The sequence below is a fragment of the Rhinolophus ferrumequinum genome, chromosome 9 (assembly GCF_004115265.2).
Source record: "Rhinolophus ferrumequinum isolate MPI-CBG mRhiFer1 chromosome 9, mRhiFer1_v1.p, whole genome shotgun sequence".
In the NCBI taxonomy this organism is placed as follows: domain Eukaryota; kingdom Metazoa; phylum Chordata; class Mammalia; order Chiroptera; family Rhinolophidae; genus Rhinolophus; species Rhinolophus ferrumequinum.
This window is the reverse complement of record NC_046292.1, coordinates 18620428-18642451: the sequence shown is the minus strand read 5'-3', so window position 1 is coordinate 18642451 and position 22024 is coordinate 18620428. Positions and strand designations below refer to the sequence as shown.

General features: G+C 42.1%; 1 protein-coding gene across 4 annotated transcripts in view; it reads right to left on the bottom strand.

Annotated features, from left to right (window-relative positions):
- The window catches only part of WDTC1 (WD and tetratricopeptide repeats 1), a 61393-nt gene extending 61066 nt beyond the window's left edge, over positions 1-327 (bottom strand). For 2 of the 4 annotated variants that reach the window (XM_033114220.1, XM_033114221.1), the window contains exon 1: positions 211-325. The gene's annotated coding sequence lies outside the window, so the exon portion shown is untranslated. Of the gene's footprint in view, positions 1-210 lie in introns of all 4 variants that reach the window. The other 2 variants (XR_004423854.1, XM_033114222.1) reach the window with 2 other exon arrangements.
- Between the last annotated feature and the right edge of the window lie 21697 nt (positions 328-22024).

Below are 22024 nucleotides of genomic sequence, written 5' to 3'. Positions count from 1 at the left end.
GAAAACAGTCAAATGAGGCTATTAGACATTAGTCATAAGTACCGATACCTCCTTTCTAGAGACCCTGGTAGTACACCTGCGGAAGAGAGCCAGAGGGCACTAAGCAAATTCAACTTGGCTGGCAAGGGGGCGTCCCACTACAGCTTTCAGTAAAAAGAATTGGATCCTGCCGGTTCGCAGTCTCTCTTCTACTCCACACTTCCTATTTACCCTTTGAAGTGGGTGATGAATAGCCCGGTCCCAAGTAAAGGCCCTTTGTACGGGCGCTACAGTCGCCTGGTGGAAACACCTTGGCAGAGTTCAGTTTGGTGCCAGGATGGGTCACTGAAGGCATCTGCGACTGCCAGAAGCCTGAACACGAACACACACACACACACACACACACACAGAAAGGAGAGAGAGAGAGACAGAGAGAGACAGAGAGAGACAGAGAGAGAGAGAGAGAGAAACTAAGAGAACAGATCAGGTCAAACATTGCCCTCCCGGCACTTCCACCTGCGTGCCCCTTTCTTCCTGAGACCCGCGCCACATCAGATGTCAAACAAAAACTCCGCAAAGTCCCGGGATGGGACGATTTCCATCTCTCCCACGGCAGAGCCTCCCCGGACTCCCAGAGCTTTCTCTCGCCACCGTCCCGGTCAGCCCTCCACCCAGGCCCATCTGCCCTAACGCCCCAGTAAGGCCTGAACCCCTTTCGGGACACCCCGAAGCCCCGAGACGGGCAAGCTCAGGCCCCCGGACCGGCAGGGGCTGGGCCGGCCCAGAGCAAGCGGGCCGGTGTGCCGGAGCTGCGGGAGCCAGTCCTCGCCTCCGCGCCCGGAAGGCAAGGGGTGCGGCCCTCGTACCTGTCCAGGCCTCTTCCCAGGACCCCGCGGCGGCGCAACTTCAGGAGCCCATGTCCGTCTGGGGGCCCGGCCCCTCTCCGGGGAGGGGGGGGCACGGATCCCGGGGAGGGGGCTGGGGGGCCCGGTCAGCTCTAGCCTCTTCCCAGGCTCTCCGCCCGGCGCCTGGCCGGGGCCGGACAGCGCCTCCCGCCCGCCCCCTGCGTACCGCCTTACACCCGCGCTCACACACACTCACACTCCCTCGCGCGCTCTCATACACGCACTCCCCTCCCTCCTCCAGCACTGTTTATCTCCTCCAGCTGTCTGGGGGACCCAGGAGAAGCCCAGCTCCGCGCCTGCGCCACGCAGTCATCCGCCCCGCCCCGGCGCTTCACAGCCCAGCGGGAACGCTACGGAGAGAGCGCCTGGCCGTTTCCAGAATGGCGAGCTGGGCCCCCCCGCCGCCCTCCCTCGCGCCCGGTCAACGTCTGCTGCCGGCTTCCGCCTACTAAACCTGCTAGTGGGGGAGCCCCGCACCACCGCGACCAATCCGCTTCGCTCGCTCGCCGAACCCGCAGCCAGTGGGCAGGCGGGAGAGCCGGGCTAAGCCCTGGGGCATCCTGGGAGTCGTAGTTTTTCCTCCGTCGAAGAGCTGCGGCAGAGTGGGCCACCCCACCCAGTTGCCATTAGTTACAAAGACGCATCTCCCACCCTACATCCACGTAAGATGCTTCCTTACGTCTCTTCTGGGAGAAGCCTCACACGCAACCCATTGTCCCCCAGAGCCCGACACAGTCCTGCTAAGAGCCTCCTCATGACTTCTGAGAGCCCCAGAATTGTGGGACCCTCAGGCTGGGGCCCCAGGGCTCCCCACAGCTAGGCTCAGCTTACTCCTTCCTGCTCTGGGAGGCTGCACATTCCAAACTCTTGTCTCCTAGGCTTGAAGGAAGAGAATAAAAGGGAATCAGTTCTACACGGAGTAGCCTGGAGGGGAGCCAGCCACACACACTCTGGGAACCCTCAGGCTGATGGGAGAGGACAAGATACATCTGAAACTGGTAGAGGCACTGCTGAGGAAGAAGCTGTTTCCAACCTTTTAACCTCCTTTCTAAGGAAGTTCCCGAGGTGACAAGGGAGGCATCATGCTTAACTTCTGAAGGCAGAGACCAGGCCCCCACCCACAAGGAGTGTCAAGTCAGAAAAAGGCAGACAGTGAGTGCCATCTTCTGAGATTGGAACACTTGTTACTCACCTATAGGGTGAAAATTTGTTGGGGTAACAATAATAAACTGGCTTTTATTGAGCATTACTATGTCAGCACTGTAATGCGTACAGTTCCTTAGATAGGTACTGTTGCTATCTGTGTTTTGCAGCAGAGGAAGCTGAGGCCTAAGAGGTTACAAGCAACTTGCCCAGGGTCACATAGCTGATAACATCCAAGTCCAGATTGAAACCCAGATTTTCCTGACTCCAGAGTCTGAGCTTTTGAACACTATCTTTCCCTCCAGTGAGAATCAAGCAGCACCAAACCTCAGGAAAGATTGAATATACAGTAATGTGCTACTTAATGATAGGGATATGCAACATTGAGAAATGCAGCCTTAGGTGATTTTGTTGTGTGAACATCATAGAATATACTTACACAAATCTAGATGGCAATAGCCTACTACACACCTGGGCTATAAGCCTATACAGCCTGTTACTGTACAAAACAACACAAGATTAAATCAAGCACAAGAGAAAATAGTGCAATCCAATCAAGAGGTTTGTTAAACACAAGTCTACCGGTGCCAACACGACATACTGTTTTACAGCAAACATTTTTTTTTTTATAAATAGAAAGAGTACAGTCTTGAATAATAATAAAGAGTATAATATAGTAAATATATAAACCTGCGATATAGTTGTTTATTATCATGATCAATTATTGTGTGCTATACTTTTATATGACTGGCAGTGCAGCAGGTTTGTTTACACCAGCAGCACCACAATCTCGTGAGTAATACTTTGCACGTTACAGATGACCTCACTAAGCCGTCGGAATTTTCCAGCTCCATTATAATCTTATGGGAGCACTGTCATGTATGGGGTCCATTGTTGACCAAAACATCGTTACGTGGCTAATGACTGTACATATTTAGCATTTATAGTGTTTGTCCCCTGTTTATCACTCCGTGAGTTGCTTGTTTTTTCCTGCTCTGCTCACATCAAGAGTATGAGTTAGTCTTTGAGCTCCCAAAGGGTGATTTCTCCCCATATGGTGGACTTAGAACCTACCCTTGTGAAGTTAGCTTTGTGAAATGCCTTTCTCCTAAAAATGTTGTGGGTCATGCTTCCTGATCTCTCCCCTCATATGTTCCACTGAATATACAAAATCATAAACTTGGGGACTAGAAGAAACTTTGAGATTATCTATTCATAGCTCCTTAGGCTGAAACCCTGGTTAGGGTTACTGGGTCAATTAAACTGAATTAGCCAAAATTTATTGAATATTTACCATGGGAGTTAATGTTTATCAGTGAATGAAGCAATACTCTCACAAATCACATAGCTAGGAAGTGGTATAGTTGGGATAAAATCCTGGATTATTTGAATCCACAACCCCCATTTTAAACCCTTGTTCTATGCTGGCATTGTCACAGAGGATCTTGGAAATACCAACAGAGAAGTGTGGGTGAGGTTTCTGTGACTCCTAGCACAGTCTTTGGCATAGAGCAGACACTCAGTAAATATTTGTTGTCAGAATGAACTTTTTTGTTGGGAGTGGATGACAGGAAGAAGAATATTAATAATAGCTGCAGTTATTATTTATTGATTATTTTCTACCAGGAGCTCACTTGTTCTCTCAGCACTCTTTCTCTTTTCTGCTACCCATGTTTCCCTGAAAATAAGACCAACCCCGAAAATAAGCCACAGTTAAGACCGTCAGCCAGATGGACGCATTTAGTACGTTATGACGATGTTCCAGAAGAAGATGACATGACTGTATTTGAATAAACGTTGATTGTTATACATGAAAAAATAAGACATCACCTGAAAATATGCCCTAATGCATCTTTTGGAGCAAAAATTAATATAAGACCCGGTCTTATTGTCAGGGAAACACGGTAATAAGAGTATGTATGCATGTATGACATATGTGTATATATATATGTGTATATATATGTATTTATATACACACACATATATACATTCTCACACACACTCTAACTCATTTGATCCTCACAACCACCTTATGAGTCAAGTATTATTCTCACTCCCCTTTTCCGTAGAAGAAACAGAGACTCACAGGAGGGTTAAGTTTAGAATCAGACACCCCTCCCAGCCATAGGTGTTTTCAGATTAATCTAGGGAGAACTTTCTAACCAATAGAGCTGGGCTACTTTGGGAGGTTGTGAGCTCTCTGTCTTTGATAGTATTCAGGTATAAGATGTGTAATCATCTGTCTAGGACACTCTAGAAGCAATTATTATACTGTGTCGATATTTAATTCAGTGACCAGTTCCAATATTCTTTGATTTGGCTTTTGGAAGCAGACAAAGATTAATCAAATAAGGCTTGTGGCAGTGAATGCAGCTCCTTTTTCTCTCCTAAGAGCATCAGATGTTACCCCAACTGATCAGCTCTGCAGAGGTAGTCTCTGATACCATCTCCTGATTGGACTTCAGGGCAAAAGGGGGCGTATTTAATCTAAAATTGAAGATGCTCATGGGCGGACGGGTGGCTCAGGTGGTTAGAGCGCGAGCTCTGGGCAACGGGGCTGCCGGTTCGATTCCCACATGAGCCAATAAGCTGCGCTCTCCCCAACTAGAATGAAGTCAATGAGTTGCCGCTCAGCTCCCAAGTGGCCAGATGGCTCAGTTGGTTGGAATGCGGACTCTCAACCACAAGGTTGCCAGTTACTCCCGCAAGGGATGGTGGGCTGCGCCCCCGGCAACTAACAACAGCAACTGGACCTGGAGCTGAGCTGCGCCCTCCACAACTAAGATTGAAAGGACAAAACTTGACTTGGAAAAGTCCTGGAAGTATGCACTGTTCCCCAATAAAGTCCTGTTCCCCTTCCCCAATAAATAAAAAAAAAAAATTAAAGATTAAATGAGGGGAAAAAAAATCCATCTTTTCACAGGCCTGTCTAAAAGTCAAAGGTTTATACCTGTACTGTGGTAATTATTATCCTACAAGAATCTCATTGTTTAGGGGAAGGGGGTTACTCTGTGAGGAGTGTAAATGTCTAACTATTATGTTGCTTTGTACACCTGAAATTAATAAAAACAAAAAGAATCTCATTGTTAAAACAAACAAATAAACAAAAAACAGGTACTACTTCCTTTCACTTCCTTTAGGATTTGTGGTTGTAAAGCCTTTGGGAGTACAGGCCAGGTCACTGTGAGAAAAGGTTGAGATCCACTGATTTCAGCTAGTCCCTTCATGTTACCAAGGAGAAAACTGACCTAGAACAGTTTGGTGACTTGTCTAAGGTCACAAATCACCAGGGGCCCACACTGTCCACTCCAGTCCAACTGGTCCATCGAGAATATCCAAACTCACCTGAGCACACTGCATTTGTGTTCAGGCTGTTCCCTTCTCCTCAGAATCACTCTCCTACTCCCAATTATCTTACTGATCTTCTGTTCCTTCTCGAAAACTCTGCTTAGCTAGACTAAGAAAGACTTAGTCAACCTCGTCAAACATGGGTCTGAATCTTAGAGTCAGGTGGGCCCTAATCTGTGCCCTATTCAGCACTTTTGTTCCTCTGCTCAGCCCTTACCAGAAAAGCAAGTTCTCTGTCTCAGAGGGCAACACATTTCCTTGTTGGCACTCCTCTGATCATTAGGCAGTTCTTATTAACAATAAAGTTCTTACTTCCATTTATTTGTCTCAGCTCTGCTTGATGTGGCAACGTAGATTTGTGTATTAAATGAGGTGATATTTCTGTAGACTGTAAGGGCCCTGAGCCGATTTGGTGAGAGTTAGCAGTTGTGGTTGTCAGAATGATCCCTTTTGCTCTTAAAGCTACAGGTAATGAATACAGCTCTCCTATCCCTACTGTGTCTTCGCTTTCCTAAATGAAGTGTCTCCATTTCCTTCCAATCCAGCCAAAGAAGGGGCAAAGATTGCCACTAGTGGGAATATTCAAGAGACTATGTCAAGGAATTCCATGGCATTTCCAAAAGAAGCATTCCAAAAATGTCTATGCAATGATGGCCCCACTAGAACAGTTGGCAGAGAATGTTTTCAGTCACAAGTAATACTTAACCTGACCAATGGTGGCTTTAACACGAGTTTGAGTTTTCTCACATAACAAGAAGTCCTGAAGTAGGTGATGTAATTAGTTCAGCTGTTCAACATAATTCATTTCTATTTTTTCTGCTCCAGCATCCTTAATTTTAGTTTTTCACTGTAGTAACAATGGCTGCTACAGCGCCAAGCATTATATCTAGTATGTTCCAGGGAAGAAGAACAAGGAGAAATTCTAGCTGACTTTACAAAGAAAGCAAAAACTTTTTAGGAGCCCCCAACAGATTTCTGGTTATATCTCACTGACCAGAACTACATTTTGTAACCACCTATAAGGTAGATCTGAGAAAGTCTGAAAAGTGATTTTTTAGCACGTCCAGCCTCTGTATTGCAAGAGGAGACAAAGGAAAGGAGATCAATGAATGGATATTGGGTTACCCAATCAGGAGTAATCTGCCATAGAACTTTTTAAGATGAGAGTTTTGGCCAAACTCATAGTCTGGGGGCCATGCCTAGTTCCATATGGTTAGATTCTAAGTGGTGCTAGAGTTCCCAGTATCAATCAAAACCAGAGAGAAGACTTACGCTAATCAAACTCACAAAAGACAGATCAAATAGAGTCCCAGTGTTTTCATGTGTACTGGGGAATAGTTGTAGGCAATAGAGCAGTGTTCCTTCCCCAGAGAGCCAGTTATTCTTGAAATAACATTGAAAAGCCAATATTCTGTGACGTGTTGGATAAGCAGGTTATTTAGCCTCTTTATGCCTCTGTAAATAGAGTATACCATATACCAACATCTACTTGGCAAGAAATTAGCAGTATGCGTGTAGCACACATTGAAATTATGAAATTCAAATTTTAAAACACCAGTGAATCAGAGGACTAACAGTACCAAACTTCGAGACTTACTGTAAAGCTACAATAATCGATACACTATGGTACTGCTAAAAGAATAGACAAATAGATCAATGGAATGAATAGAGAACCCAGAAATCGACCCACACAAATAGTCAGTTGACAAAGAAGCAAAGACTATTCAATAGAGAAAGGGAAGTCTTTTCAACACACGGTGCTGGAATAACTGGACATCCACATACAAAAAAAAAATCTAGACACTGCCTTTACATCTCTCACACAAATTAACTTATAATGGATCATAGACCTACATCTAAAATATAAAGCTATAAAACTTCTAGAAGATAACAAAAGAGAAAATTTAGGTGACCCTCAGTCGTGTGATGAGTTTTTAAATCCATGAAAGAAAATTGATAATCTGGACTTCATTAAAATTAAAATTTCTGCTTTACAAAAGGTTACTGTTAAGAGGATAAAAAGACAAGCCACAAACTGGTAAAAAGATATTTGCAAAACACATATGACGTATTAGACTTGTATTTAAAATATACAAAGATTCCTTAAAACTCAATAATAAGAAAACAAACAACCCCAATTAAAACGTACAAAAGATCTGGACAACTCACCAAAGAAGATATACAGGTATCAAATAGTCATATGAAAAGTTGTTCAACATCAGATGTTATTAGAGAATCTCAACTTAAAACAATGAGACCACCATACACCTATTACTAGAATGGCTAAAATCCAGAAAACTAACACCACCAAATGCTGGCAAGGATATGGAGCAATGGTAACTCTCATCCATTGCTGGTGGGAATGTAATATGGCACAGCCACTTTGAAAGATAGTCTGGTGGTTTCTTATGAAGCTAAACATAGTTTTACCGTTGGACCCTGCGATTGCAATACTAAGTAGTCACCAAAATGAGTTGAAAACTTATGTTCACACGAAAACCTGCAGATATTTATCGCCGTTTTATTAATATATAAACAGATATTTATAGCCTTTTTATTCATAACTGCCCCAAACCGGAAGCAACCCAAATGTCTTTTGAACAGTGAGTTGGATAAACAAGCCATGGTACATCCATATAATGGAATATTAATCAGTGATAAAAAAAAACCTATCAAGCCACAAAAAGATATGGAGGAAACTCAAATGCGTATTACTTAGTGAAACAAGCCAATCTGAAAAGACTACATATTAGCTGATTTCAACTAAATGATATGCTGGAAAAGGCAAAACTATAGAGACAATAAAAAGATCCGTGGTTAACAGGAGTTCGGGGAGGAAGGAAGAAGAGAGGAATGAAAAGAGGAATTTTAAGGCAGTGAAACTTGCTGTATGATACTGTAATGGTAGATATATGACATTATATATTTATTTTATTTTGTTGTTTACTTATTTATTTTTTATTGGGGACTATTGAGGAACAGTGTGTTTTTCCAGGACCCATCAGCTCCATGTCAAGTCGTTGTCTTCAATCTAGTTGTGGAGCCCACTGGGCCCACGTAGGAATCAAACTGGTGACCTTGTGTTATGAGCACTGCACTCCAACCACTGAGCCAACCGGCTGCCCACATTATGTATTTATTAAAACCCCTATTGCTGTACAACACAAAGAGTGAAACCTTTTGTAAACTAGGGACTTTAGTTAATGTATCAATGTTGCTTCAGTTATAACAAATGTGCTACACTGATGCAAGATGTTAGTCATAGGGGAATTTAGGAGAGGATAAAAAGCCGGGATATGGGCCTCTCTGTACAATCTGCTCAATTTTCCATAAACCTAAAACTGCTCCAAAAAATAAAGTGTATTAATTTAAAAAATGACAATGAAATACTTTTGGGCAAAAGTTTATTTCTTTTTTTTTTTGAAAGATTTTATTGGGGAAGGGGAACAGGACTTTACTGGGGAACAGTGTGTATTTTCAGGACTTTTTTCTAAGTCAAGTTGTTGTCTTTTCAACCTTAGTTGTGGAAGCTGTAGCTCAGCTCCAGGTGCAGTTGCCGCTGTTAGTTGCAGGGGGTGGAGCCCAGCATCCCTTGTGGGAGTCAAACTGGCTACCTTGTGGTTGAGAGGGCTTGCTCCAACCAACTGAGCCATTCAGGAGCTCAGCGGCAACTCAGCTCAAGGTGCCCTGTTCAATCTTAGCTGCAGGGGGCACAGCCCGCCATCCCTTGGGGGAGTCGAGGAGTTGAACTGGCAACCTTGTGGTTGAGAGGCCACTGGCCAATGTGGGAATTGAATCCGCAGCCTTTGGAGTTAGGAGCACAGAGCTCCAACCACCTGAGACACTGGGTCGGCCCTGTTTTTTTCTTTGTAATCAAATTGCATTTCAATGCTGACAAAGATGGGGAAGAATGGGCAACCTCATTTACTGCTACAATAAAAAGACAAACCACAAAGGGAAGAAGATATTTGCAACACATGTAAATGAAAAGTGCTTGTGTTCACGATGTATAATTACTATAAATCAATAACAAAAGGACAGATGACCTTTAAAATAAAGGGCAAGGTAAAAATGTATAAGATGCTTGAACAGGGAGGGACATACTGAAAGAGGAAATTCATATGGTCATTAAACATATGAAAAGTTGCTCAACCTCTGTCATCAGGGAAATACAAAATAAAATGACATGAGCTTTCACTACTCACCCACAAAAAATATTTAAAATTAAAAAGATTGATACTACCAAGTTTTGGTGAGGGTATGAGGCAACTGGAACTTTTATTCACTGTTGGTAGGAATGTAAAATGATACAACCACTTTGGAAATCCATTTGACGGTATCAAGTAAAGCTGAACACACATGCATATTCTGCACTCTAGATGGACTTTGAACGTAAGTTACGTTCATATATATATACCAAGTTATGCACAAAAATATTCATAACAGCCAACAAAATCATAACAACCAAAAACTGGAAACAACCCAAATAGGCATCAGTGGTAGAATGGATAAATAAATGGATATATTCATAGAGTTTGATACTGTGTAGCAGTGAGAAGGAGCAAACAACCTCACAAACATAGCACTATAGAAAGAAGCCAGGTACGCAGCGTGATTCCATCTAAAGTATATTCAGATCAACACATCTATGTCCATCTCATTTAACAGTTGTATAGTATACGACTGAGTAAAGATACTATACTGTTGTTTAACCATTCCTATATTGGTAAACATTTAGGGTACTTCCATTGTCTTTTGTTGCTCTAAAGAATGCCGCAATGGGATTGAGTTCATTCAAGTTTCCAAATCAGACAATTTCTTGCGGGAAATATTTAAAATTTACATATTGGATAAATAGATAAATTTCTTGTTCGTAGGAAATAGCACATGACATCATGTAATATTTGATTTCAGAATTTCGACCGATGGTCAACAGCACAGGCAAACACCTGGCAGTAGGACAGAGTGTGGTGGACATGCTCTAATTAGACACCATCTTGTCTACAGCCAACTTTCCCAGGGGAGCCAGCTTTCCCAGGGGATCAGTTGGGACAGGGGAGTTAATGTTTAATAGAGAGCCTTGGAAAGCTCATATAAGGAACGTAGACTATATCCCCACAGGTACTGGAGAGTCTTTGAAAATTCTCTTTTTTAAAAAATAATTTTTATTGGGGAGTATTGGGGAACTGTGTGTGTCTCCAGGGCCCATCAGCTCCAAGTAGTTGACCTTCAATCTAGTTGTGGAGGACGCAGCTCAGCTCCAAGTCCAGTCGCCATTTTCAATCTTTAGTTGCAGGGGGCACAGCCCACCACCCCTTCGGGAATTGAGTCAGCAACCTTGTTGTTGAGAGTTCGCGTTCTAACCAACTGAGCCATCTGACCACCCCTCCGAAAATTCTTGATCAGGGGAACTACAGTCATCAGAGATTCACTAAACACACACGCTGCATTAATCACAGAATGGGTAGACATCGGGCTTTCAAAGGCAAAAGGCACTGTTCTATTCACTCATAATACAGAGAAAGATAAAGGCACCTATGTTCAAAGCAATCCATTTGGTAAGTTTTGTAAGGTTTCTGTAGAGTTTCCCAACAGGAAGGAGCAACAAATTCTATTTTGTTGGGGGAGAGCCAGGGAGGGGCTCCAGGTGTGCCTGGAGTTTGACATGCAGAAAGTTAAGAGAGACTCTGAGAGCTTATGTTCAAGAAATGGCTACATCTTAGGTGAGGAACAGAGTGGCCCTGGGACAAAGGTGGGAAGGTTTACTTTTTATTCTATATATTTTAGTACTTTTGAATTTTGCCCACTTGTTAGTTACTTGCCCAAAGTTCTACAGCAAGTTCTGTATGACTGCAACCTATGCTCTTAATTGTTACACAAGGCTGCCTCCCAAATAATAATTCCAGGCCTTGTCCACTTGGAAGACAGAAGAGAAGTAGATGAGATTTGGTGGCACTGACTCTGATGGATGAAGAAAACAGCTCAAACAGAATCCTGAGTTTGAGTCCTGGCTACTGAAGAAGAGTAGTGCCAATGACCAAAAAAGTCTGGGAAAGTCTATTGATTTGGGGTAGAAAATGATGAATTTATTTTGGGAAGGGTGAGTTAGAAATTTGGCAGAAACATTTAACCAGAAATATCCTGTAGACCATTCTCCAAAGCCCTTTCAGGGGGTCTGCAAGTTCAAAACAATATCCATAATAGTGCTAAAAAATCACTTGCCTTTTCCACTGTCATTTTCTCATGAGTGTTCTCCAGAGGCTACCCGACATATGACAATGACAATCTGATGGCCAATGGCATGTATGCTTGTGTACTCCTGGGAGTAAAATTTTTCTGCTATAATTTCTAATATGGTAAATATCAATAGATATAGCCCACAGAAACAAAATTTTTGAGGTTCTTAATAATTTTTAAAATTAGAAAGGAGTCCTAGGACACGAAAGTTTGAGATCCTCTACTAGTCACTGACTTTCAGCTTTTTTACCAAGGCCTCACAGAGGGAACCAATTCTATTTAACCCTGTGACCCAATATCCACATATATACACAGATGTGTAATTGAAGGAGGGTTTCACAAACCAGTACGCAGGCTCCCTATTTGGGATGCACTCAGCGTTTTTTCTTTCATGTTAAAAATTCAAATGCTGGTAAAAGTTTACTAAATTGATTTCATGACCCACTAATGGATAATGACTTGCAACTTGAAAAACACTGCTTTAGAGTCTAGATAATTGGGAATAGGGAAGGAAGCTGGAGCATTAGGAGAAGCCACTCTCCATAGGAGGTGATGTATACTTAGTCTTTGTTGAGGAAGTGAACGGAGCTTCCAATTCTCCAAATATGTAACATTTGAATAGAGTAATGGTTACTGTAAGGATTAAGTAAGAAAATTGTAGGTGAAGTCTCTTTGTATACTATAAAATGCTATAGAGATAAGAGGGTTTATAAAAAGTTGATTGAAATGTATAAAGATCACTAGCCTGAAAATCAGAAAACTTAATTTTAAACCCAAGCACCGCCATTACTACTAACATGGATATTATCAATAATAATTAATATTTATTGAGGATGTACTGTATGGCTGGTATGGTGCTAAGTTTTATTCCATCTTTATCTCATTTAATCATTTCCATGACTTTATTCTGTGGGCACCGTACTCAGTTTGCATACATGGAAACTGAGGCTTGGAGAGCTTAGATATTTACAAGTTTGTTTAGTATAAAAGACTTTTTTGTTTGCTTGTTTGCCTATCCAGTATCTAATCCCTTTATTCTTTGGGGAAAACCTGGAATTTCCTTCGGGAACCACCCCTCCCCCATATTTAGTATGTGGTTTGGGGTGACTAACTCCACATCTTGAATTCAGGTCTGCATATGTAAGTAGGTTGGCCAAGCAGCATACTCCTTCCTAAAGGCCACAGTGATTGGTTGAGGCATGGTCATGTGACTCAAACAGGACCAATCAGAGCTAATAGAAGGGCTTTTCTTACAATGGCAAGGAGGTATTTCTGTCCTCTGGACTGGTAGCTATTTCTAGTTCCTCCAACCCTAGAGCTGCAGTGGCCACATTGCCAACAGTAGGTGAGCAGTTGCCTGAGGATAGATGAACACAGAGCAGAGTAGAGCTGAGATGGGGGGGGAGGGCAGAGCTGAGATGAGAGAGAGAGAGAGAGAGAGAGAGAGAGAGAGAGAGAGAGAGAACACTAATGATACACTTTGACCCCCAGGATCCAGCCTGAAGACAGATACCTGGGAATTTTCAGTTATAAGAGCTAATTCATTCCCTTTTATGCTTAAGTCAATTTAGTTATTTAACAAACATTTATATAGCAGTGCCAGGCACTGTTCTAAGCACTTTACAAATATTAACTAATTTACTCTTCCTGACAACCTTATGAAGGGAGGTAATATAATTATTTTCATTTTTAAAATGAGAAAACTGAGGCACAGGGAGGCTAAATACTAACTTGCCTGGCTCTTGGTATGTTTGCCTTTGGAACCTGAGGAAGCCCAAACTGGCCCATGTGGAGCAGGGCTGAGCCCCGAGCCAACAATCACTGGATAAGTGAGTGAATGAGCCTATAGATGATTCCAGGCTTTAGCCTTTAGGTCTTCCAGCTGAGGCTCCAAACACTGGTGCAAAGACAGGCCATCCTGAATTCGTGACCCAGAGAACGCGTGATCATCATAAATGGTTGTTTTATGCCAATAAGGTTTGGGGGCATTTGATATGCACCCACAGTAACCAGAATTCCTCTTCTCTTTGCTTGGCTAACTCCTACTTACCCTTCAGCTCTCATCTGAAATGGCTCCCTGACCAAGATTAGGTTCGATCCCGGGTCATAATCTCCCATAGCACCCTCTACATCCTCTTCTGTGACACCACACCTGTGATGATGTTTTTTTCTATCCACTTTTGCTACACTGTGAGCCCTGTGAAAGCCAGGACCATGTCTGCCTGCAGAATCTACAGCTAGCCTAGTGGATACCTGCCCACAAGATGCTCTCGGTAAATACTTATTGAGTGAATGAATGGGTATTTTGCCCCACAGTGTCTAACACAAGTGAAGCAAAGTTGGACCCAGGAATTATTTTTGGCAACATTCCTGTGTATTGTGACCAGAGTGGTCTTGACTTCCCATGTAAATCCTTTATTGTTATCATAAGAAGATGTCCAAGATACATTGATCAGTAACAAAAAAGCAAGTTTCAAGAAAGTTTATAGGCTTTCACTTCTACTTCAGATGAAGGAAGTGGCCAAGAATATCACTCCCACCCTAACAAGGAGAAAAGGGCAAATCATCTACAAAGTCATAGTTATTCTTGAGCGCATCGGAGAGCTGAGTTGCAAAGCAACCAAGTCAGTAGAACACCAAAGAGGGAGAAACCTCTCAAAGGTGAGATGGGACCCACAAATTGTATCACATTTGTCAAAGCACAGTAGAAAGAGATGGCTGTCAGACAAGCAGGTAAGAAGAAATGAGCTAAAATTTTAACAATTTTTTTAAGACCAAGCATGAGTTAGCATGTCAGTTTAGTATAGATTGGGGGTCCAGGCAAGGGGAATTTTCACTTCCTCCAGGTTCTTTTCCACGGGCCTCTAGTGGGTACTCACAAGAAAGATTGGAGACATAGCGGGAGACCAGAGAGAGCCCCCTCAGTGGTATAGGCGTGCAGGAGATAACTGGCTGCTGCTGAGGGATGAGCATAAAGTTCCTCAGGCTTCTCCAGATCCTGCTTTTTTTCCAACAAAGCAAAGGTGATAAGAAGAAAGCAGACCCTTTCATCCCAGGTCTTTCTCAGCAAAGATCTGGTTCTTCTGGGGGAGGAGCAGGAGCAAACTCTGCCTGGGGTGGTGGGTGTATAGAAAACTCAGCTCAAGACACAAATGAGGCCCCACTGCAGCTGGAGGAAGGGCAAAAACCTGCTACCTTCCCAGGAGGGGCAGGAAACCTTCTTGGGCCCAGGATCCTATGGCAGTACCAAGCTGAGGTCAGTGAATACTGTGGATGATCCACAAACACAGGCAGAATTTGGTTTCCACAAGGAGGAGGGGCAGGGATGCTGAGAAGGATCCAGCCTGAGGGCCAAACACATAGAGCCTGCCTAAGACCGAGGTTGGATCAGGACAACAGAGAAACCCACCCCACTCCTTGCCACCATGACCAGCACAGTACCAGGTAACGAGCAACAGCAGGCTACCACAGGAGAGGGGCAAGAGTGTAGACAAGGCATCCTCTGTGGTGCAGGTATGCAGGATTGCTGAAAGCTGAGAGGGCAACAAACAAAAGCTGGGAAAAATGCACTGGCAGCAGACGTACAATGAGAAAAGGGAATGGACGTTCTTTAGGCAGGAGTATGATACCAGAGGGAACTTGGAGCTACACAAAGAAATGAAGAGTTATTGAAAAGGGTAAATACAAGTAAATATAAAAGGCATTTTTCTTATTTTCAGTCTCTTTAAAAAATAATTGACTGACTGAAGCAAAAATAGTCAACAATATCTTGTGTGGTGTTTATAACATATTTAAAAATAAAGTGCATGACAGTAATGGTACAAAAGATGTAGGAAGGAACTCGAAATATACTATTGTAAGGTTTTTACAGTACATGAGAAATGGTAAAATATTCTTTGAAAGTAGACTGTGATGAGGTAAATATATATATATATAAATATAAATATAAATATTATAAATCCTAGGGTAACCACGAAAATGTTAAGTAGTATACCTAATAACTAATAAATCAATAATAGAGATAAAATGGAATCATTAGAAAATACTCAGTTGATACAAAAGAAGGCAGGAAAAGAGGAAAATAGGAAAAAAGAACAGATGGGACAAATAGAAAACAAGTGGCAAGACAGTTTAAATTGAACCATATCAAAAATTACATTAAAAATTATCTAAATAGCTCAATTGCAAGGCAGAAATTATCAGATTGGATTAAGAAAGCAAGACCCAACTACATTCTTTCCACCATAAATCCATTCTACCATCAATACATTCAAAGCAATTTCAACCAAAATCTCAGCAGGATTTTTTAAATAGAATTTGATAAGCTGATTCTAAAATTTATATTAAAAGGCAATCCTTTGCCAGAATAGCCAAAACACTATTGAAAAAGAACAAAGATGGAGGAGTCACATTACCTGGTGTGATATAGGTGAAAGGATAGATATTAAAATCAACATAACAGAATAGAGACCCATATACATATGGCCAGTTGATTTTCAACAGTGTTGCAAAGGCAATTGAATGGAAAAAAGATAGTTTTTTTCAATGAATGGTACTGGAACTATTAAATGTCCATATCCAAAAATGTAATTCCTGATCCATACCTTGTATCATATATAAGAATTAACTCAAAGTGGATCATACACTTAAATATAATACCGCAACTATAAACGTCTAGGAGAAAATGGAAGAGAAAAGTTTTATAACTGAGTTAGGCAAAGATTTCTTAGATATGAAAACAAAAGCATGAAAACAATTGATAAATTGGACTTCGTCAAAATTAAGAACTTCTGTTCTTACAAAGTTACTGTGAAATGAACAGACAAATCACAGATGGAAAAAATACTTGCTAATCACATATCTGATAAAGGACTTAAATTGAGAATATATAAAGAAGATACCTATATAACTCTCACAACTCAAACTGGTATTGCTATTGGGCTAAGTGTTGGGAGTATAACAGTGAGTGAGACTGACTCAGGTTATAGCTCCATGGGGGAGACTGAGACAAAGTTTTAAAAAGGAAAGGCAATGTAACATGAATAGCCCCAGGCTAGGGGAAGTGTGAGGAATGATTGCGGCTCACAGGAGCCTTCGTAACCTAGTTAGTTTTGAGGATCATGAAGAAAGGGCTACCCGGGAGTGAGATTTGAATGCAGGCCTCCCAGGAAGATCCACAATATAAACACATTATTTTAGTTGACTCACACATACCAATTTTGTCTTTTCACAAAATTCTCCAAATCCTTGCTATTTAAAATGTGTTCTGGGACCAATAACACTGGCATCATCAAGGAGCTTGTCAGAAATGCAGGTTCATAGGTTTCACCCCAGATCTACTGAATGAGAAATCGCATTTCAACTAGAGATGTATACACGTTAAAGTTTAAGACACCCTGTTCTACGGTACCTTGATTGAAGAAAGTGTGGTTTTTGGATTCAGTACCTTAGGCCCATTAGAATGTCAGCTCCACGAAAGAAGGGCTTTTTTTCCATCTTATTTTCTTCTGTATGCCCCAGTGCTTGTATGTAGTGAAAAACTCAGGCTGAGAGCTGGGAAACCTTACGCATTTAATCCTATATCCTCCAATGCTCTCGCAGAGGGTCCATAGGATACTAAAGCTGGAAGGACCTTAAATACCGGTCAACACTATTAGAACTACCGGCAGTTAAGGAAATGTTCTGTATCTGTGCTGTCCAATATGATAACCACTACCCACAACTCTCTGCGGAGCACAGGAAATGTAGCTAGTGTGACTGAGAACTGAATTTTAAATTTTAGTTAGTTTTAACTAATTTAAATTTAAATAGCCACATGGGGCTAGTGGTTACCATATTGACATCACAGATCTAGACTAATCCTCTATGGACAGGAAGACTGAGGCTCAGAAAAATGTCACCGACTTGAATAAGATCACACCATAAGTAGATGGACATCTAGGTGTGATCTGATGAGCATTAGAGGTGAAGCGTACTGAACTTAGAAACAGACAGTTAACCAAGGATGTGAAAGACCTATATGCTGAAAACTACAAGACATTTTAAAAGAAATTGAAGAAGACACAAAGAAATGGAAAAACATTCCGTGCTCATGGATTGGAATAAAGAACATAGTTAAAATGGCCATATTACCCAAAGCAATATATAGATTTAATGCAATCCCCATCAAAATCTCAATGGCATTTTTTAAAGAAATAGAACAAAAAATCATCAGATTTGTTTGGAACCACAAAAGACCCCGAAAAAACCAAAGCAATCTTAAGAAAAAAGAACAATGCTGGAGGTATCACACTCCCTGACTTTAGCTTGTACTACAGGGCAACAATAATCAAAACAGCATGGTATTGGCAGAAAACCAGACACGTAGACCAATGGAATAGAATTGAGAACTCAGAAATAAACCCATACAAATATGGACAGATAATTTTTGACAAAGAAGCAAAAAACATACAATGGAGAAAAGACAGCCTCTTCAATAAATGGTGCTGGGAGAATTGGAAAGCCATGTGCAAAAGAATGAAACTGGACTGCTATCTGTCACCATGTACCAAAATTAATTCAAAATGGATCAAAGACTGAAGCATAAGACCTGAAACAATAAACTGCATAGAAGAAAACATAGGTACTAAACTTATGGACCTTGGGTTCAAAGAGCATCTTATGAATTTGACTCCAAAGGCAAGGGAAGTAAAAGCTAAAATAAATGGATGGGACTATATCAAACTCAAAAGATTCTGCACAGCAAAAGAAACCATCAACAAAATAAAGAGGCAACCAACTGAATGGGAGAAGATTATTGCAAACAGTGCCTCCGATAAGGGGCTGATATCCAAAATATACAAGGAACTCATGCACTCAACAACAAAAAAACAAACGACCCAATTGAAAAATGGGCAGAGGACCTGAAGAGACCATTTCTCCAAAGAGGACATACAAATGGCAAATAGACATATGAAAAAGTGCTCAACATCACTAATCATCAGAGAAATGCAAATAAAAACTACAATGAGATATCATCTCACCCCAGTTAGAATGGCTATCATCAACAAGACAAATAATAACAAGTGTTGGAGAGGCTGTGGAGAAAAAAGAACCCTCATCCACTGTTGGTGGGAATGCAGACTGGTGCAGCCGCTATGGAAGGCAGTGTGGAGTTTCCTCAAAAAATTAAAAGTAGAATTACCGTATGATTCAGCAATCCCTCTCCTGGGTATCTATCAAAAAAAAATCTGAAAACATTTATCCATAAAGACACGTATGCTCCAATGTTCATTGTAGCTTTATTTACGGTGGCCAAGACATGGAAACAACCAAAATGTCCTTCGATAGATGAATGGATAAAGAAGTTGTGGTATATATACACAATGGAATACTATTCGGTGGTAAGAAAAGATGAAATAGGACCATTTGTGACAACACGGATGGATCTTGAGAATACAATGCTAAGTGAAATAAGTCAGACAGAAAAAGCAGAGAACCATATGATTTCACTGATATGTGGTATATAAACCAAAAAACAACAAAAGAACAAGACAAACAAATGAGAAACAAAAACTCATAGACACAGACAATAGTTTAGTGGTTACCAGTGGGTAAGGGAGGCGTGGTAGATGAGGGTAAAGGGGATCAAATATACGGTGATGGAAGGAGAACTGACTCTGGGTGGTGAACACACAATGGGATTTATAGATGATGTAATACAGAATTGTACACCTGAAAACTATGTAACTTTACTAACAATTGTCACCCCAATAAACTTTAATTAAAAAAAAAAAAAGAAATAGACAGACCTGGGTCTCTGCTACTGGCTCAACCATAAAACTTGGAAACTTGGATAACTTCTGTGGGCCTCACATCTCTTCTGTAAAAGGAGGCATTTACTTTACAGTTGCTTGTTCTGAAATCCCTTCTAATCATTCATCTTGAATGGTTCTACGCGGGTAATTTGTGTGTCCTCCTTGCATATCGCCACCTAGTGGTGCACTATGAACCCTGCATCTCCTCCTCCTGGATCAAATTTTTGGCAGAGGAGGATGGAAACTCGGGCCATCAGATCCCACTCCCATATGCTTTCCTCACACAGAGTCTTGGGCAGCAGTTCAGTGCTGACACTGCTAGATGTCCCAGGGCTTTTCCTGACCACCTCTCACCCTCTGCATCCACAGGACCAAGGCTTTGGGACTGTGCTCTTGGTGGAACCATATCTAATTTACATGTCACATGTCTCCTGTCCCTGTGTCTGGTTCATGGCATGGCAGCTACTTCCTCTGCCAAGCCCCCAGTTTGATTTTTTTTTCTTTGTCTAGACACAGCTCAGCTGATGACTGAGAGAAGAGCCAGTAGGGAGAAAGCCACAAGCTCCTTAACATTGATTGGAGACAGTACCAGAAAGATTGTCAAGGTCCCTGACCCCAAGGTCATAACAGTTCTGTGACCTTGGACAAGTTATTTAATTTTTCTGAGCCTCAGTTTCCATAGTGGAGATAAAAATACCTATCTCTTTGGTAGTTTTGAGAACTAGAAATAATAAGTAAAATACTTAGTGCATAATAGGTAATCAATAAATGGTAGTTGGTTACAATCGCAGTAACAACATGCCCCGACTATTTGCTTGTCAGCAATCTCTGAACTCTAGGGGATGTAAACGAGCTGTAGAAGATGTGATTGCAGCCGGCTTTTGTACTGGTTGTAAACAGCAGGCTACCACACAGGACAACAGCAGGTAATTGAAGGTAGGATATAATTAAGTGCAAAATGGTGGGTCGTGGCCTGTGAGTACTGCAGGAGCACAGTGCCAGGAGAGATAATGACCATCTTCAGAGTACTTCAGTGTTTACACTGTCCTTTAACATCTATAATTTTACTTATAACAACCGTGAGGTGAATATTAATGTTGTCATCTCCATTTTACAGAGGGAACTGAGACTCTCACAGGCAAAGTGACACGCTCAACATTGCACTAGGAAAGGAAAAAGGTGGGACTTGAGCTAGGAGCACCCTGAATCAGTGGCAGCCTTCTTTTTACTCTCCAGAAGGTTTTCTAGAGGAGTCTGGACTTAAGATGGGTCTTGAAGGGTGAGAGGCATTGGAGAAGCAATGGAGGGTGTTTAAGCAGTGACACCTATCAGGGATGCAATGGGAAAGGGTGAGAAATTGGACCAGGTGACCACTGGGATCTCTCTGAGTGGGGAGGATGTCCTGATTCTATACATCAAATGTTCCTAACCCAGCCTGGTGGGGCAGAAAAGGCCGGAGGGCTTCCTGAAGGAAGTGGCATCTAGGCCAAGACCCGAACGATGATCAGGAGTTGGCCAGAGCTCCCAGGAGAAAGAAATGTCATGAGCACATTTGGAGAAATGAGCACAGTTCAACCAGGCAGGAGCAGAGTGTGGTTAAAAGTGAGGCTGTGGCCAGATAGGGCAGGGCCTTGTAAGTCACATTAAGATCTTGGACTTTATATCAGGCCGCTGAGGACTCAATGGGGTGTTTACCCAGGTGATTTGACCTTTAGACCAATCACTCTGATTGTAATGTGGAGACTGAATGGCGGGGGCCAAACTGGAGGCAGAGACTGGTGAGGAACCTGATGCAGCAACCCAGGCAAGAAAGGAGGGCTGCCTGGTGGAGGGGGCATAGCATGGCTTGGAAAACATGGAAGATTGGGAGACAATGTGAGAAGCAGAATGGACTGGAGCTGGTGATTGATTGGAAACTGGGGGTGGAGGGGGCAGGCAGAAAGAGTTGAGGATGACTTCTGGTTTCTGGCTAGAGCAGCTGCATGGGTGGCTATGTCAATCCCTGGGCTGTGGAAGGTGAGGAGGAAGCAGTCTCTGAAGGGAGAGCAAAGGGTGAGAGGGGATTTACCACTTGATAGGGACTAAGGGGTGAAGTGCTCTTAGTGAAAGAAAGTGGAATTTCCCTTTTTATTCATTCAACACATTAGGGGCCTACAATGTGTCAGACACTAGGATTACAGCAGTGAATCAAATTGACCAGGTCCTTGCCCTCCTGGAGTTTATGTTCTCGTGGGTGGAGACAGACAATAAGAGAAATAAGTACAGTTTAAATCCACGTATAAGTGGACCTGCACAGTTCAAGTCAGTGTTGTTCAAAGGTCAACGGAGTTTCCATTGGTGCTTGGGAATCTGATTTTGCAGAGGGTCGATTTAACTTCTATGCAGATTTTCATCTGTGTGATGGGTGGGCACCCCAACTCCCGAATTGTTCAAAGGTCAACTGTATATAAACATGTCAAGTTGTAGTAGGTGCTATGAAGACAAATGAGACAGAATAAAGGGATATGTGTGATATAGGCTGTTGCTTAGATGGGTTGATCAGGGAAGGCTTCTCTGATTTTTAGTCAAAGACCCAAATGAAGTGAGGGAGTGATATGGGGGGATACCTTTCTGGAG